The sequence below is a fragment of the Anastrepha ludens genome, chromosome X, assembly GCF_028408465.1.
Source record: "Anastrepha ludens isolate Willacy chromosome X, idAnaLude1.1, whole genome shotgun sequence".
Lineage (NCBI taxonomy): Eukaryota > Metazoa > Arthropoda > Insecta > Diptera > Tephritidae > Anastrepha > Anastrepha ludens.
The window spans coordinates 33,031,006-33,042,163 of record NC_071503.1 but is presented as its reverse complement, the minus strand read 5'-3'; positions in this window follow the sequence as shown (position 1 = coordinate 33,042,163).

The window sequence follows — 11,158 nt, the reverse complement described above, 5'->3', positions numbered from 1 at the left end:
GAGGCCCAACTGCTGCGAACGGCGACGGATCGATAATTGATGGTCATCATTAACATTGGCCGATACAGCTGCGATATTTTCTTCAGTTCGCACTCTACGTAAGCGTGTTGGTGGTTTGATGTCCAATAATGAAAATTTGGCTCTAAATTTAGTCACAATAGCTCGAATAGCGGGTCGATTAAACTGACCATAAAATGGAAGAAGCGCGCGATAAACTTTCTTAACAGAACACGTATTTTTATAATAAAATTCTTGCAAGCGTTGTTCGTTTGTAAGACGATTCATCGTTAAATTATAGACCAAACTGAAAATGTTTGTCAGTGAAACAAAACACGAAACGTGCGTCAGCTGTTTTAACCAACTGTTTAAAAAGATAATAGCTAAAAAATCACCTTATATTTGGGTGTAATATCCCATATTTTGCTGATACAACATTTCCTTGTAAATATTTGCTCAATTTTACTTTTTAGTAACTACATCTTTCTGCAAGTATATTGGGTTAGGTATAGATTTCGCTTATATTCGTCATACATAAATTCATTAATACAGTTAAGTTCTATGTTATTTTTACTCTATCACTTTTAAAAATTTCTTTGCGATATTCTAGATTTGAACTGAAATAATTTTTTGCCTTGATTTGATGGTTCAATGTGTCATTCGTCTATAAAAAATGCATTTGTATGCTAGATTGCACAATATGTTTTACGTATAGATAAGAAAAACCCAATTTTATTGTTTGAAATACACTTAATACTCAGTATAGTCTCCCTTAACATCAATACACTTGTTCCAAAAAAGTTCCAAATTATTAATTTCATCCCTGAAGTAGGAATCTGCAAAAGTTCGCTTCCAAGTTACAAGTGCAATGACTTCTTCCTTTGGAATTGCGTTGGTTTGCTGCAGACTGACTTACGTACGGATATTCGCCGAAATTCTCTTCGTTCGCCTTCTTCGCCCGTCGTTATGGAGAACTACTTCTGCTAACTCAGTCTCTCCGATATCAGAAAGTGAAAATTCAACTGAGTGTATAAACAAACAACAAATTACTTTAGACTCTGCCTTATGCCCTCTCTCTATTACGGGCTTTACATGGAATTTGTTCTTTGCGCTCTAAGCTTGATGAAGAAGGTGAAGATGACATCAGAGTTAAAATTCTAAGTGCCTAAACACTAATTATTACGCTGCTGCTAATAACACTGAAAACACGTTGAAATCTTTGTCCTCACATTCATCTCTTTCCGCTGCTGCTCCTGAAATTAGAGCTAAGCAGTGCTCGACTGCTGATGTCGCTGCGACAACAACGTCACTACTGGACTGAGTGCTAATCAACTTTGTCATGCTGCTATCTATTGTTATGCACTCTACTTCACTGTCGCGCCTCTGCCAGTTTTGTTATGACTGGTACTGCAAAGTTGCCGATTGCTCTAATCATTTGGTTCATGTACGTAAAAAGAAGGCTCTAAACGTAAAAATATCGTATTTGGGCGTAATGAATATGTCGATCTGGATATTATCGTTAAAAAGAAATGGGTGCGCGTTTCTTCTTTTAAGCCGAATTTTACTGAGGACAGTGTAATCGCTTATGTGTCGAAAAATTCTGGCATTGAAAATTAAATTATGTTATTGTATATATACAGGCAACAGATCCTGTATTGATATCATTGAGTCACCAGCAAATCGTTACCATCCGTCACAAAAGAAATCGTTGCTATCGGTAACATTTTTCAAACTTCTCTAAATAGACTGAAATTTGTGTGAATTCCAGGACACATGGGAATCAGAGGTAACGAAAATGCTGATGCCGCTGTTAAAAACATATAATATTCTATCAATTTTTCATCGTCATTTTACTAAACAAGAGTAAATTTCTAAAATATCTAGACGGCATCTCTCCACTCTCCTTGATGACTGGAAAACCAATCTAAGCTTCTGTTAATCACAAAGGGATAAAACACCCTTTCACCTGTCTTGCCTTTAAAAATGTTGAAGCCTTTTCTTCGTTTACGGCTTGGTCGCACCATACTCATCCACTCTCATCTATTAAATCGTTCTACACCCACTGCCACAGACAGTTATCACTGGAGTTCATATTATCATCCTGCCAAAATATACAAATGCCCTTCAGAACAGCCTTTGGATGTTCATCCCCTCTGCTGAAAGAACCTCGTCAAATAATATCAAAACAATATACAACTTCCTTAAATCAAATGGTTTACTAAGGCAGATATAACTAGATACGTTTAAGTTTACGGCATAAACTATTTGTAATCTTACATTTATCAAAAGCTTGATAACAGTAACTTTTCAGTTTTTTCAAGCGCAGATCCAAACAATTAGAAACATGTTATGTTAAGGGGTCCCGGTGGTCTAGACCTCGCTTCCAGGATTTTTTTTACAGTAACAAAAATTACAAACGATATTTTTATTTAGGCTTTTTATTTAACTTCGTTTACATACAAAAGTGATTTTTTTTTTAATTTTAATAATTTAAAAAATAGCGCTGAAGTTGACCCTTCCGAAAAATTTGATGTTCATGGCTCTTCTATTTATCTTAAATACAAAAAACAAAAAAAATTATTAATCAGTTTGACTGTTGCTATGTCCCGTACTAGAATACAAAAAACGATTGACAAAATTGCGCGGTTTTGAATTTAACACTCTAAAAATCGGTTTCTTTCATTTTTTTAATAAAAAAATACGAAATAATTGAAATAAAAATATAATTCTAGTACGGGTGATAGCCATTGATGTTGTGAACAACATATTAATATTTCACACGATTCGGTTGAATACCTTTGTTTTTGTTTTTGACAACACCAAGCCGAAAAAAATCGTTTCGAGAGAAATGAGTTTCAAGTTTGAGGTACAGGAGCGCGCGGACCGCTCTCTACCTAGTTAATGCGCTGTAGAAGCTATGATATTGAGAATTTGCGCATGAAAATTTCGCAGTATATTCTTAAAATACTATAACTTCGAAGTATTTTTGAAATTTCTAAATCACCCTTAAAGGCTCAGAATTCACAATGCCTAATAAATAGAAAAATGTCGCTGGTATACGGACAAAAGCAAATATTGTATTTTTAGCCACCAGCCGTCCTGAGTATGATCTTAGTTTTCAGTCCTAGTTTATTTCACACCTAATGTAAAGACAGGAATGCTAGCAAAACAGGTTGCTCAAGAGGAGGTGCTGTTTTAATTGCGGTTAAAAGTACACTTCGCTCGTCTATTGTTGAGCTTTTAAGTCACGACTCTCTAATTGACCAACTCTGCATATGTATATTCGGAAACTTTGGAAAATTCTTTTCATGCGTTTCTTATATTCCGCCAAATATGGAGTCTTCATATAGTGCTCTAATAAATAATGTTATTAATTTAAATGTATCATTAACTTTATTTAAGTTTATTAATTTCTTAATAAGCTTGCAAACTTACTAATATAGATCTAATTTTAACCAGTCAGGATATTATTTTCCACTTTGATGAATGTGTCTTCCCAATCTGTAAATCGGGTATGAACCCTAAAGCATTTTAAAAGTACATTCGTTCAAATAGAGGCTGCACAAATATATCAACCTGCATGACCTACAATAAGAATTTGCGACTCCGTAACTATGTTCGCAGATTTTTTCAGGACGAATTTTGTTTCTAATCTTGAGGTTTCTGATACACCTAATAATAATGTTGAAACCAAACGGTTCCAAACTCTGCAAAAAGTAATCAACAATAAATTATTTTCTATTTACCATCTCTATTAAACTTCTGAACAATAAGATTTATAGAATAAATACATTTGCTCCAGATGGTTATAGAAAGACTACACTTATGAAAATAAGCAAACAAGGTCAATAAAAGTTATAGCAAAAAATCTAGATCTTAAAAAACAAGGCCTAAAAATCACTAATGAAGTGAAAAAACTGAAATGGAAAACAAAGGAGCAGACCCTGCTAGCTACAGAGCCTGCATAGTAGCCAAATAACTACAAAAAAATCGCGACAAAAAAATCGTAACTAGAGGAACAGAGAAAAATAAAGATAAACCAATACCAATTACAGCACCAAGCAACCTACCAACCTATTTACAAGTGGAAAAAATTAACGAAAATGTCACTACACATGAAGAAAATATACTTTCAAAAATATTGCAAAAACTGACACACCAACAAGAGTTTAACAAATCACTTGAGCAAAGGTTGCAAAATCTTGAATTTAAAATTTACCAGTCAATTACACATGCCTAATTTTTTAAAAATAATGCTATGGAACGCGAACGGTCTCACAAAGCACCAGCAAGAATTGGAAATGATTGTTTAATTGCTGAGACGCATTTTACTAATCAAACTTGTTTCGAAGTCAAAAACTTTGAAACTTACCACACTATTCACCCAAGCAACAGTGCACGAGCCGGAAGTGCCGTAATTATTATAAGTAATATTACACACTACGAACAAGAAAAAGTCAGCACCAATGAATTCCAAGCCACCACCATCACAATTAATGCTGGAGGTCATCTATCATTGACAGCTGTTTATAGACACCAAATCAAATGCGATCGATATGTCCATCTTATTGAGCGTCATAAAACAAAATTCATTGTGCACGGCGATTTTAATGCTAAACATATCCATTGGGAATCTAGGCTAACAACCACTAAAGGAAGGGAGCTCTTCAAGGCGCTTCAATAAACAAACTGTAGCACTGCATCTTCTTGGATGCCAACGTATTGGCCATCTGATCCTTATCGATTTCTTCATCACCAGAAAAATGTCCAGTGCATATTTAAATATTGAAAGTGGGCTACACATGAATTCAGATAACTCGCCAATGTATCTAACTCTCAGCGAAACAGTAGTGTTAAGAGATCCAGTTCTCAAACTAACTAGTCTATTTATCGACTGGGATTATTTCCGCAAAATGTTAGTAGAATCTGAAGACAATACGTTTCCAACGGACTCAACAACAAAGATAGATGACGAAATTTTAAAACTGACAAGAGAAATACAACACTCTGCTTGGTCACGCACATGTTCTTGAAAAAATGAAAATTTCCGCTGGCTACATATACACAAAAGATATAAAAGAAATGGTGCTAAAAAAGCGAAAAAAGGCAGCGTAGGTGGAATCAAACAGGATCACCCGTTGATAAAGCAGCTTTGAACAAAGCAGCGAATCTGAGTGTGTGGATTACGAACGATGACTGTGCTGCGTTTGCGTCAACCACTTTGTGCTGCTGATGAAATTCATCAGATTTTTAATGTCAACGCCAGCTATATCAGCAGGCGTAGCAAAGAAGTAAGAGCCAAGATGCCTGGATCTTAGCCCCGCCAGTGCAGGGCAGCTAAAGAGAAGGTGCTGAGATGATTCCACCGCATCCTCCATAAATCCATCGTAAAAAGGACTTAAGGTAATTCCAAGTCTTACAGCATGCATTCCTCGCGTATAGTGACCTTTGAGAAAACCCACGAGATTCGAGAGCTGATATTTTGTCTACCTCAGAGGCTCACCCGAGCGGCACCGGTCCACACGTGGCTAGAAAGATTTTGCGACCTTTCAAGTTTGTGTACTTGCCCAACGCTCGCTGAGTAAGCGCGATGCCCATCTTTCCAGGAGCAGACCGCAGGTAGTCAGGAGGATCCCGATTCTTTCCTTTCCCGGAGAAATCACCTAACATGTCCCTTGCCTGGCCAGCTCAGCCGCTTCACAGTTTCCCGCAATATCGCTGTGACCAGGAACCCAGATGAGGCTGACCTCGAAGAATTCGGACGCAGTCTAACGTTATGTCAGGCAATCCCTGACCAGTTTCGCATGCACCGTCACTGACCCGAGGGCTCTTATTGCCGCTGGCCTGTCGGAGTAAATATTTACTTTCCTGACTGTTAGTACGCATGTGAGCAACCAATCAGCTGCCTCCTTGATGGCGGCTACCTCTGCCTGGAACACACTGCAGTGGTCCGGTAACCTGAATTGGAGTCTGATGGGGAACTGCTCACAAACATCTCCTCCGCCAACCATTTCTCCAACTTCGATCCATCCGTAAACAAGTTCACCAGACCCTGTCCCCAAGTGTAGCGCCCCGTCCACTCTTCCCTTGATGGAATATGAGTGGAGAAAGTTCCGATTTGACTAAGCGAGGGTATACACTGATCCGTTGACAGAAGGATGAACTCGAAGTTTCTAAGGATGCTTGAGTGCCCATAAGTGAGGTTGAGCTTATAGCCCGACCCCCTCCGCCCGATTGCGGTACGTGTAGCGGCAATTCTGCCTGCAATGTCTATGGGTACCACATTTAACATTGCGGTGAGCATCAGAGTAGGAGTCGTTCGAAGCGCCCCACTGATTCCAATGAGTGCCAACCTCTGAACTCTCTCCAGCTATTTAACCAATGTCATGGTCTCTAGTGAGTTCCACCAGACTACGACTCCATATAACAAGATAGGCTTTACAATAGAATTATATAGCCAAAAAGCCACTATAGGCGAAAGGCCCTATCTTTTGCTAATTGCGCCCTTGCAAGGCGATTGTTGCCTTCCTCACTCTTTTCTCAATATTGGGCTTCCATGTAAGCTTGCTTGCAAGGATAATACCTAGGTACCTACCCTTGTCAGAAAGCATCAGAGGAACGCCCCCCTGGGAAGTTGAGCTGTGGGTATTTTAGATTTTCTCGTAAATAGGACAAGTTCCCCGTAAGAGGATTCACCGACAGGCCGCAATCCGTTGCCCATCTAACCACTACGTTCAGATATCCCTGCAACAAGTGGTTCAGAGTATCCACAAATTTTCCTCTAACAATTAGTGCCACGTCATCCGCGTAGGCAATTACCTTACTGCAGCAAGTCATCGTTCAGGAAGGCCGTTGAACATTTAGCGTAAGGCCGCAGATCATTTAGCGCTACCCAGGGTGCACCACGCGGACAAAAGTTAAAGTCGGAGAAATCTCCAGCGTTTGATTTAGTAACTGCCGAAGTCCTCAAACAAGTTCCACAAAACGTCATTACAAAACAAACAAACATAATGAATGCTTGATTCAAGCTGCAATACTTTCCAATGTATTGGAAAATAGATGATGTTATCATGATTCTTAAATCAGGAAAGCATCCAAACGATGTTGCACCATATCGACCAATATCACTGTTGCCCATTTTATCAAAACTGTTGGAAAATTTTTTGATAAAGCGTCTGATTAATATCATAGAAAATAAACAATAATACCAACACACCAATTTGGATTTCGCGCGCACCACTCAACTATTGACCAAATTCACATAATTACTCGTATTATCGAGAACGCATTTGAAGAAAACAAGTCTGTTCTGACGTATTTCTCGATATCTCTAAAGCTTTCAATAAAGTATGTCATGCTGGCCTGATATTAAATTAAAAAATTTACTGAATAAATTTACTAAACTTTTTAATATCTTAAAAACTTACCTATCCGAGCGCTATTTTCGCGTCAGATACGAAAATGAGTTCTCTGAACTGAAAGAGATAAAAGCTGGTGTGCCACAAGGAAGTGTGCTTGGCCTCCTTCTTTATCTACTTATTACTTACGACACTGCAATACTAACTGTCGGAAAGACAGAAATATAGTCTACTACGCAATGCAGCTTGCTATTAATAAAATATACAATTAGACTGATAAATGGCACATTAAACTGAATGAAACAAACAACTACCTACCAACATAAATAAACAGCATTAAAGCTACATATCTACTCTAATACAAAGTATCTAGGTATGACAAACTTAGGGGGAGTGCGCACGTGAAAAAGAAAATAGATGAACTGGACCTAAAATTCCAAAATATGCGTTGGATAGATACTGCTTTACAAACAAGTTCTCAAACCTATCTGGACCTATGGGATTCAGCTATGGGGATGTACCAGCTATAGTAACACATTACAAATACAAATATTTCAGACTAAGGCACTCAAGCATTCTGTTTGTGCTCCATGGTATATTAGGACGCAAGATCTAGAACGTCACCTCAATATTGATTACGGCAACCATAAGAAAATTTGCAGAGTCGCACGTAGAGCGACTACACAAGTATGTGAACAATGCAGCTTTGATTTTAAACGATAATACAAAACGAAAACGAAGGCTCAAACGTACAAAACCTCTAGATCTAAACTAATAGATAAACAAAAATCTGAGAAAAGAATGAACTGCATTTCGCTGAGGATTAACATAAATTATTTGTTGTAAAAACACTCGACAAAAAAAGTAATTAATATACCACCAAAAATGTACCACGTCAGTTTGGTTTCATCGAAGAGCGATCGACAGTTACCAATCTCGTGGTATTTTCACAATACTGTATCTGTGAACTTATGAGAAGTTGTCAGTTTGAGACAATATACACAGACTTTTCAAAATCTTTTAACACTATTGCGCACAATATCCTATTGCGGAAACTTGAATACATAGGTTTTTATGTCATGGTTGAGATCTTACCCTCCAAAAAAAACTCGTTTGTACAAAATGAATATACTCAATTTTTCTACGTTTTAGCCCCCTCGGGTGTCACACAGGGGAGTATTTTATTTCTATCTTATTTTCTCTCTTTATTAAAGACATTATTTTAACCCCTGTAAGTTTTTACTCTATCCTGATCATCTACAACTGTTTAGTAAAGCAACTTGCCAATCGGATTAACACAAGAAAATTTAAAGAACCGTGTGGCTTGGAGTGTTTAAAATAAGATTTCCTCTTCTTTGCCCGAGTTTAATAAATCGGCATCTGTTGGACACAACTGAAGCAAAGTCCTTCTCCATCTGATCTTTCCAACGCAGAGCAGGCCTTCCTCTTCCTATCCTACCACCAGCTGATACCGTATCGAATACTTTCAGAGCCGGAGCGTTTGTATCTATTCGAATGACATGACCCAGCTACCGAAGCCGCTCATTGATCCACCGCCTGCGATACTGGCCGTCGCCAACGTGCAATGGTCCAAAAATCTTTCGCAGAATCTTTCTTTTGAATACTCCACCTAACAACTCATCGGATATTTTGTGTTTGAATAGCTCAGCCTGCAGTCCGTCGGCGCTCGCGGCTTTGTTGTTCTTTAGCCGCGTTATAGTTATTCTTAATTCGTAATGGACGCGTAGCGGAACGACAGTCTCGTCGTCAACGATTGGGGTATCGGGATTCACATTCATCATCATTCTCTGCGACATGCTCAGCTGTCACTATTTAACTAGTTTGAGAAGTGTTCCCTCCTTTTGTTTTTTACAGAAAATGGCCCGGGCCTGACACCTTCAGTAAGCCGTCGAACTTTCTGGTACAATTTTTGGGCGTTTTTCCTATTGACCAGGATCTCAAGTTTCTCACGATTACATATTTCGCCCTCTGAGAATACGTATTTTTTCCCTTTTCAGCTCAACTCCCGGTACAAGCCGAAATCCGATTTCTTCTTCGGCGGCAGTACGTAAAGAACGAAAAATGTTGCTCCAATACTCGGGCATACAAGATTGCACGACCGTACTTTCTGAGAGCAGGAATGTGAGTCGAGTGGCGAATCTTCCGGCAGTCTGTTGCGATTACAGCTTTCCTATGTCGAATATTCTTTGCGTAGTTAGATGTACGTTTTTTCTCGGCGAAGTCGATCAGCCTCTGTCCGTTGGATGCCGGCTGTTTCATTGGAAAGGCGAATTTTCTGACTGTGGGACCAAAAATTCCCTTCTTGTCGCCAAGCACGATTTTTATGTCGAGGTGGGAATCTTTCGTCGCATCATCCTTCTCTTTTCTCGCGGCATGGGCGCAAATGAACCAAATTTTGAAAAATCTCGCTTTGATGCGGATTATTGCGAGACGCTGGTTCACCGGAATGAACGGCATTACTTGGCGACGAAGACTCTCTTCCACAATAAATCCAGCACCGCATTTGCGCTCCTTTACATGGCAGCTGTAGTAGACGTCGCAAGGCCCAATGCTTTTTTTGCCTTGCCCGTCCATCACATTTCTTGAATGATGGTGATGTCAGCAAGGACATCAACCAGCCGGGCAGCTGCACCTTCCCCATTAACGGACCAGCCATTCCAGGTGCATACCTTCAAATCCTAGTCCTTAGTTCGTTTGCAGGGGTCGTAATTAGAATAAAGAAGAAATAAGAATATTATAAAGACAAAAATGGACGCAAGACCGCCAGTGTTTTTAAAATAAAGTTTAATTAATGAAACTTTAAATTACCGTATGCAGAAGAATCGTCCTTACCACTCCCAAATGAAAGGCAATCAGGTACTTTCCCATCAACGCGGGCTTCTACTCACGGTGTTTTTATGGCACCTTTTCAAAAACTCTGAATGTTATTCTTTCCTCTTATTCTTTATCAAATGCTGTCCTTTCTAAAATTAAATAGTTTTCTGATCCAGACGTGACATATGACTCTAGTTTTACATTCATAAATCATATTAGTCAGGTATTGGCGAAGGCTTATGCTAATTTAGTATTTCTGAGGTGTTGCCCGAGTGATTTTAAAGACCCCTTTACCAGAAAAATATTCTATACCTCCCTAGATCGTTCTAAGCTCGAATGTGCATATTTGATTTGGAATTCTGTTTATAACATTCATTTAAATAGAATTGAAAAGGTTCCTCGAAATTTTATTCGATCCGACCCTTTAATTTCTCTGATCTACATACTACCACTCTACAGTGCTCGGTGCATGCTATTAAATCTGGGGTCCCTTGCCAATAGACGTAACCTTCAGTCCTTGATATTTGCTTTTGATGATATTTGTGGTTCTGTTGATTGTGCCGAAGTTCTTGAACAGATGGGCTTTACTGCTCCTAATGAAACTTTATGCTTTTACTATCCATTTTGGCTGCATTGATAGTTAGGGTGTGCTGCATTTTGCGATTTATCGTAATCTCTTTCAACATTATCTATTTCCATTGGTTCTCCATGATTTTCTCTTATTTGCTCTAAGTTATTGCCTCTATAAAATTGTTGATTCCTTCTTCCTTGACCTTAATTTGTTATCATTATGAAAGTTTTGATTATTTTTCCTAACTTGGTCTAAAACATTATCCGAATGATGTGTAGAATATTTTAATTTTCGTCTGTTTAACTGTCTGTTCTTCTAAACTTTTAGAATTCTGCTGTTATTTCTAAAATTGCATATACATCATTTTCTTTATATATTTTGAGCAACAATGTTGCTT